At 40.9% G+C, this 6000-nt stretch overlaps 1 long non-coding RNA gene across 1 annotated transcript in view; it reads right to left on the bottom strand.

Moving 5' to 3' along the window:
* Nucleotides 1-637: 637 nt before the first annotated feature.
* LOC121962338 (uncharacterized) overlaps nucleotides 638-6000 on the bottom strand; it is a 103675-nt gene continuing 98312 nt past the window's right edge. The window contains exon 4 of the long non-coding RNA XR_015776535.1: nucleotides 638-962. This is a non-coding gene — a long non-coding RNA (uncharacterized LOC121962338). The remainder of the gene's footprint in view (nucleotides 963-6000) is intronic.

Raw genomic sequence — 6000 nt, 5'->3', positions numbered from 1 at the left:
GCTTATCAGCCAATGGGTAATTTCAATTAAAAGGGGTTTTGCAAGACAAGTGGTTAAATACCTCAGAGGGAACCTGTCACCACAGGAGAGGTGGCAGGCTGCCTCCACAAGACACCGGGAGAGAGGAGAGGAAGAAGAACAGAGTGCTGCTTGAATGGCTGGACTTGGCCCTGGTAGAGGCACGTGATGAGCGTTATTGCATTAGCTCCTCGCCAATCACATAATGAACTCTCTGTCAGACGAGACAAAAGTCCGGCCACACCCCTGCAGCACGGCAAAAAGCTAGAAGAATGCGATCGGTAGGATTAACAATGAAGGAGCCCTGAAGGGAGGCAGAGAGAGGCCTTTTGCCAGAGAGAGATAGGAAGATTCGGGAGCTTAGCGTTGTCAAATGTTTTATTCAGCCATGACCGTGAGTGCTGCCAAACAGATTAGCCTGTTTACCACAGGTTCTCATTTAAGAGATAAATCTTTAAATGTTGGATTTGGCAGGGGGAGGTGGAGAGGGGCAGCATCTATGTCACACTAAGTAGGAGGGGGGTGGGGGGGGTGGGGGGCGAACATCTAATGCCACAGAGTAACAAAGGAACTGAGAGGCAGAAATAAAACTTCTCATTAAGCTCCGAGTTGTCGGAATTAATGACAGCTGTAAGCAGACTATGATCAATATGCCTCGGCGTATCCCTCTCCCAGGCTGAGATGAGGATCGAGCTATCCTCACGGCAAGCAGGTTGCACGGCTGCCGTAGACGGTGTGAGGGGGGTGAAGACTTGACTGTGTTCTTTGTTGTAGCTCAGTGGAATTCTTGCCTCTCTCCTCTCCTTCCCTCTCCACTCCTTTTGTTCTTGTCTATTACAGCGGGGGTGATGAGGCTCCCCTGGGCGTGTTCAGCTACAGAAGCCCAATCTCAGTGGATAATCATCTTCAAGATACATCAACAGGACGGTTGTAATTTTGAACAACTGGGGAAAAAAAAGAGACACATGAAAACAGCAAGGATAGAGGAAAAAGCAAGGAGAAGTGGAAAAAAAAAACTAACAGGACGTTATGTTTCTCTTAACTACCTTTTATCTAAAAATGCGTTGCATGTTCCCATCACATTTGCCTCCCTCCCTACTGTTTCTGTGCTCAACGCACCCACAGTTTGGCTGCGAAAGCCTCGGTTCTTAGTCAACTTGTTAGAAAAGGACCATGCCAAGCATTCCACACCATTTCCAATTAATGATGCTGCTCTTGGCAGCAAAGTAGTAAATGACTACCAAGAGGGATGTTTTATTTCCCAAGATGAAGTATACACCGCGTCCATTTCTCACTCAGGAATTGATAACTACCAGATCCTATACGACCCACTTTCTTACTAATGAGAGGTCATCACACACTGGGGGTAAATGTCAGGGGAAAATGCTGTCATTTCTGTTGGGCAATTCTTTCGTACTTTATTGACCTTAAGGGACGGACCAGGTATTCCTGGCGAGTGTCAGGTGTATGAGTTAGGGACAAAAAAGGACAAACTACTGTAGGGCAACTTTTAATGGAACCAATGGGACCCGTGAGTGTTTGTGCGGATGCTTTGTCCCTGCACGCGGACACACACCACAATATAAAAGAAACGACAACTGGCTGATGATAACAACGAGACGGACAATGATTGACAGATGGATTGTAATGCTGATGAGCTGTGGGTCTAAGTGATCATTACTTTTTAGAATATTCAACTGTCATTTCACCAGTGACACATGACAACAGGAGCACAATCTATCTATGTGCAAAACAACAGCATTCTCTGGAAATCTCATTGGCCACCTGGCTATCTTGTTCAAATCAATAACATCTCAAGCTATCACAGCTGTATCCTGAGTGACCCTTCACACTGGCAGCCATATGTCCAGTAAAGCAAGGAAATGACTTGCCTCTATCGACAGAAAACTCTGGATGTAAGGTATACTAAATGAGTCTTGTGCAGCACAATATTTTCTTTTCAGCTATGGTTGTCAAACTGGCTCTCAGACTACTCAAAATCTAAGGAAGTGAAGTTAAAGAGTTTCAAGCAGACTCAAATGTGCAAATCTCAGAATTAACATAGGTCTTGACATGGAATAGCGGGGAGTTGTCATAGAGGATCATGAATATTCAAGCCTGTGACCTAGTTTGATACGCTAGAGCAGGACAGTGGGGTGCAGGGTAAAAAAAAATCCATCTGAACTCAAATGTACTACAGCAATGTGGTAATACGAATCAGTGTGGGAGGGATTCAATTTTAATTACTCAATCAACTGTTGAACTACCTTCTGCTTTGCAAAAAGGGCTTCTCTATCTTCTCACATCTCTATAATTTGTCAATCTTGAGTGATAAAGTAACAAACTGAAGTATAAATTTCACAATGAGGACACAAAACACTGAGTCTCTCCAACCCAGTCCACCATAAGAGACAAGTCCCTCGAAGACAAAGTGTGAACAATCTTCCTCTGAATCATGAAGCAACATACTGAAGTACACAAATGAAAAGTGTTTCATTCTTCCCAGACCATAAGTTAATAAAAAATCCACTCTGTTGGCACCAGACTGTCTGACACAAACTCAAATTGATTCATAATTGAGTTTGTATAGATTTTTATCCAGCTTTTGCTGGTTACATTAGGGCTTGACTAGTCTCATTTTGCAGTGGAGTGTACAGCAAAATGCAACCTATGCTCCAGGCTCACTGTGCACCGTGCATTGCAATAGCTTGCTCAAATAATAACAGGCTCTGAAGGACAATTTTGCTTCCTTCCACTCATCAGTGTGCAGACACTGAAGGATGTATTTAGGGTCACCTTTTTCCTCTTTTTTTAGGATATTAGGATTTACATTTTGCAATTCAATGTTTGATGGGACTCAAAAAAAAATTATTTTCATATCAAGTACAGAAAAGCTTTTTTTGAAAACAGCTTTGAATATCGTATTTCCTGACATTTCACGTACGTATATAAGCAAACTCTGGCAATAGCATTAAAGGACTGGACTGCTGGCTTTATTTTATTTTTGTGTGTCAACAAATGTTCAAGCGTGAAAAGACCAAACCAACAATTTATCGGTATGCATTGGCATGTTGTTGACACATTAATACTCATCTGTGAGCCCTCTCCTTCCTAATAAAGAAGCAAACAATTTTTATTTTGCTGTAGTAGCTCTAATGAGAAATTATGGCAACAGGACAGTAAACTGACTCAAAAGACTCTACAGTGCTTGAATTCATCGCAAGAAAACTGCTCAACAGTGTGGCTCATAATATTTTGGGTGTTTTAAAATAGTTGTTAGACAACAATGGAGGTCAATGGGCCCTGACACACCAAGCTGATGGTCAGTCATTGATCAATGTCAGGCCGACTTTGAGTGTCTGTTGCCCTAGTGCCCTAGTAGTTAGCCCTTGTCTGCTGTTTTTTGGGCAAATCAGTGTGTTGAATCAGTGGCAGTGAGTGAAATCACTCTGATTAGAGGTTCAGCTCAGCGCACAAGAAGAAAAACAGAGTGAGGAAAGCAGACAAACGACAAAAGTCAAGAGAGCGTGAGATCAAAACAAACTTGCTTTAATTGGCAAGATCATTTTTATGCCATTGAGCTTTTTAGAAGAAAAGGTTTGTAATTGATTGCGTTTTTGCTCACCAGCACATGGCAAATATCCTTCGTTCTTTCAACATCAGGTTTTGTTATTATGGTGCTCAATTTCTAGTGTTTTGACGTCTTCCCGTCACTCTTCCTGCTGGTATTGAGAGGTTTTTTTTCTCTCACGCTAATGGCTGCAATTTTGACCAGCAAAAAACAAACATGAACTGAACTGAATTTGGTTGCCATACAGGTACACAAGAGACATAATGGAAAGCGGAAGTGGAAAGTTTTCAACTTTTCAGTTCTATCGGAATGAACACTAAACATCATCAACACACACAACATTGAAGAGAGAAGAAAAACATGTTCACTGCAGAGGTATAGTAATTGTGTAATTATTTTAGATAATTACATTTTATTTCATTTTGAAATGAAAGAAACCTAGTGTTACTTGACTTTGACTGTTGCTATGGAGTCATAGTGGATCACCTACATTCAACTGCTTTGAGAAATAACTTATAGTTCCTAATATAGGTTCGAATTGCAGGGTAGGGATTTTATGCAAGATGGTTGCAAGATTTTAGCTATGTGGCAGCTTTTCAACCAGCTGCTGCAGATAGCCAGTGCTAAATCTGGGAAAACAAACAGCACCATGCTCTTTCTGCTTTTGTCAGGCATATAAACTTGACACACTTCCTTTTGTGCCAAAATATCAATCCTTCATTTTTACTGGGAGATTGCACCCGGAGGCAGGCAGAATTTCATAGTGAAAGCTAGGCTAACAGCAAACCAGTTTTCCTGGTTAACAGACATTACATTGTGCAATCAACATTAAATTCAGAATTAACTGTTTTAAAAAAACAATATCTCTGGAGGCTTTAAATAGCAATTTTTCCAAGTGTTAAACTGCCTGCTGCTTGATATACCACGAAACATCAGAGTTTGTCACTAAAGGTATATTGAGAACCTTGGACCCGCCTAGCGCTGCCACCTTGTTGGTGTCTCACTTGGTGCGAGTGCTTTGTGATTAAGAAGGAGGCAGGCCATTCATCAGACACTGCTGTCCATTCAGTCCTCAGAGGGGCATGTCATAGAGGTCTCTATCCAGCCCTGAGCCGTGGTCAATCTTCAGCCAGACAGCAACCTCCCTTTGTGATAAAAAAAAGGGCTAACTTTGGAATTTATGGTCGATCTGCAACAGGCCTTAACATCTCCTAGGGGAGCACATAAAACACTGAGGAAAACAGAGTGTGAGCAGTAACACACACATTTGTCTTTTATGGCTCGATGTACTGATAATGATGTTTGATTTTCCATTATGTTCCAATGAAAGGTGAGAGAAACCAAGCCTGGTACTTTGATGTCCTGACCCACTGCTGTAAATGTCCATAACGTAAACTTTCCCATTAGATCCAACAGGATCAGACACCCTGAAAAAGATAGTTAAGCCATGCCGGGGCCCCGAGGTGCTCATTAAGTCCACCTAGCCAACAATATCATAATAATAAAAGGGATGCGGTGAATCTTATCTGTATGCAATGCTGTTGTTTTTCTTATGAGGAAGGGCCCAAGGCGGTTCAAAGCAGCTCTTCGGTTGTAAAAGGCAAGTCAGCTACCATCACTTACCCATCCTTTGTATAATATGTCTTTGAAGGATCATGTGCATATTTAAATAAGGGTATATGTGGTGCGCATTGACAGTGCTTCATTAAAAGACTGAGATATTCCCATTTCATTTGGTGGAATCCCCAGTGCCATATTTATTGGTTGTCCTTGGCAATACCGAGGAACATTAATAAAGCACACCAATATCGTTCAGCTTGTGTGATAATTAGGAATCCTGTCCCTGAGAAGACGGTATATGGCACATAAATTCTATTAATAAGCTATATATTGGTTCAAGATCTAGAGGCCCCGGATCTAAACTTGTCATGAGAGTAGCAGAACATTATAGCACCTTGGTTCTGTAGGGACAAGATTTAATGGATTTTGTCCTCAATTAAAATTGAAATAGGTAAACATTCCCCTCCTCACTGTTTCATTTTACTGCTCAAATATATTTTAATTACGACAAAATACTTCTTCAATATTATTTTACCTTTAAAATGATTAGCTTGGCTTTGTCCAAATTGCTTTGTAACTAAATCCTGTGCCTGCTCAACCATAACAATGTGTAATTTTCACAATATTGAATGTATCTCCCACTAAGCAGCTGGTTACATTAATAATTTCCCCATTATGTTGTTTATTCCTATTATTGCATTGTTTATGTTCATACAATTTGTTTTATAAATACAAATGAATTTAGAATGAGATGCTTTAATTACATCTGGTTGCTATGATATGGAATATCTGCAAAACAAGACAGCTAGGTAAAAAGTGACATTCAGTACATTTACATGCACATACACATG

The sequence above is a fragment of the Plectropomus leopardus genome, chromosome 5, assembly GCF_026936395.1.
Source record: "Plectropomus leopardus strain MGB_pleo_1.0 chromosome 5, ASM2693639v1, whole genome shotgun sequence".
NCBI lineage: Eukaryota > Metazoa > Chordata > Actinopteri > Perciformes > Serranidae > Plectropomus > Plectropomus leopardus.
The sequence above is the reverse complement of the archived record's forward strand: the minus strand, read 5'-3'. Positions and strand labels throughout refer to the sequence as shown.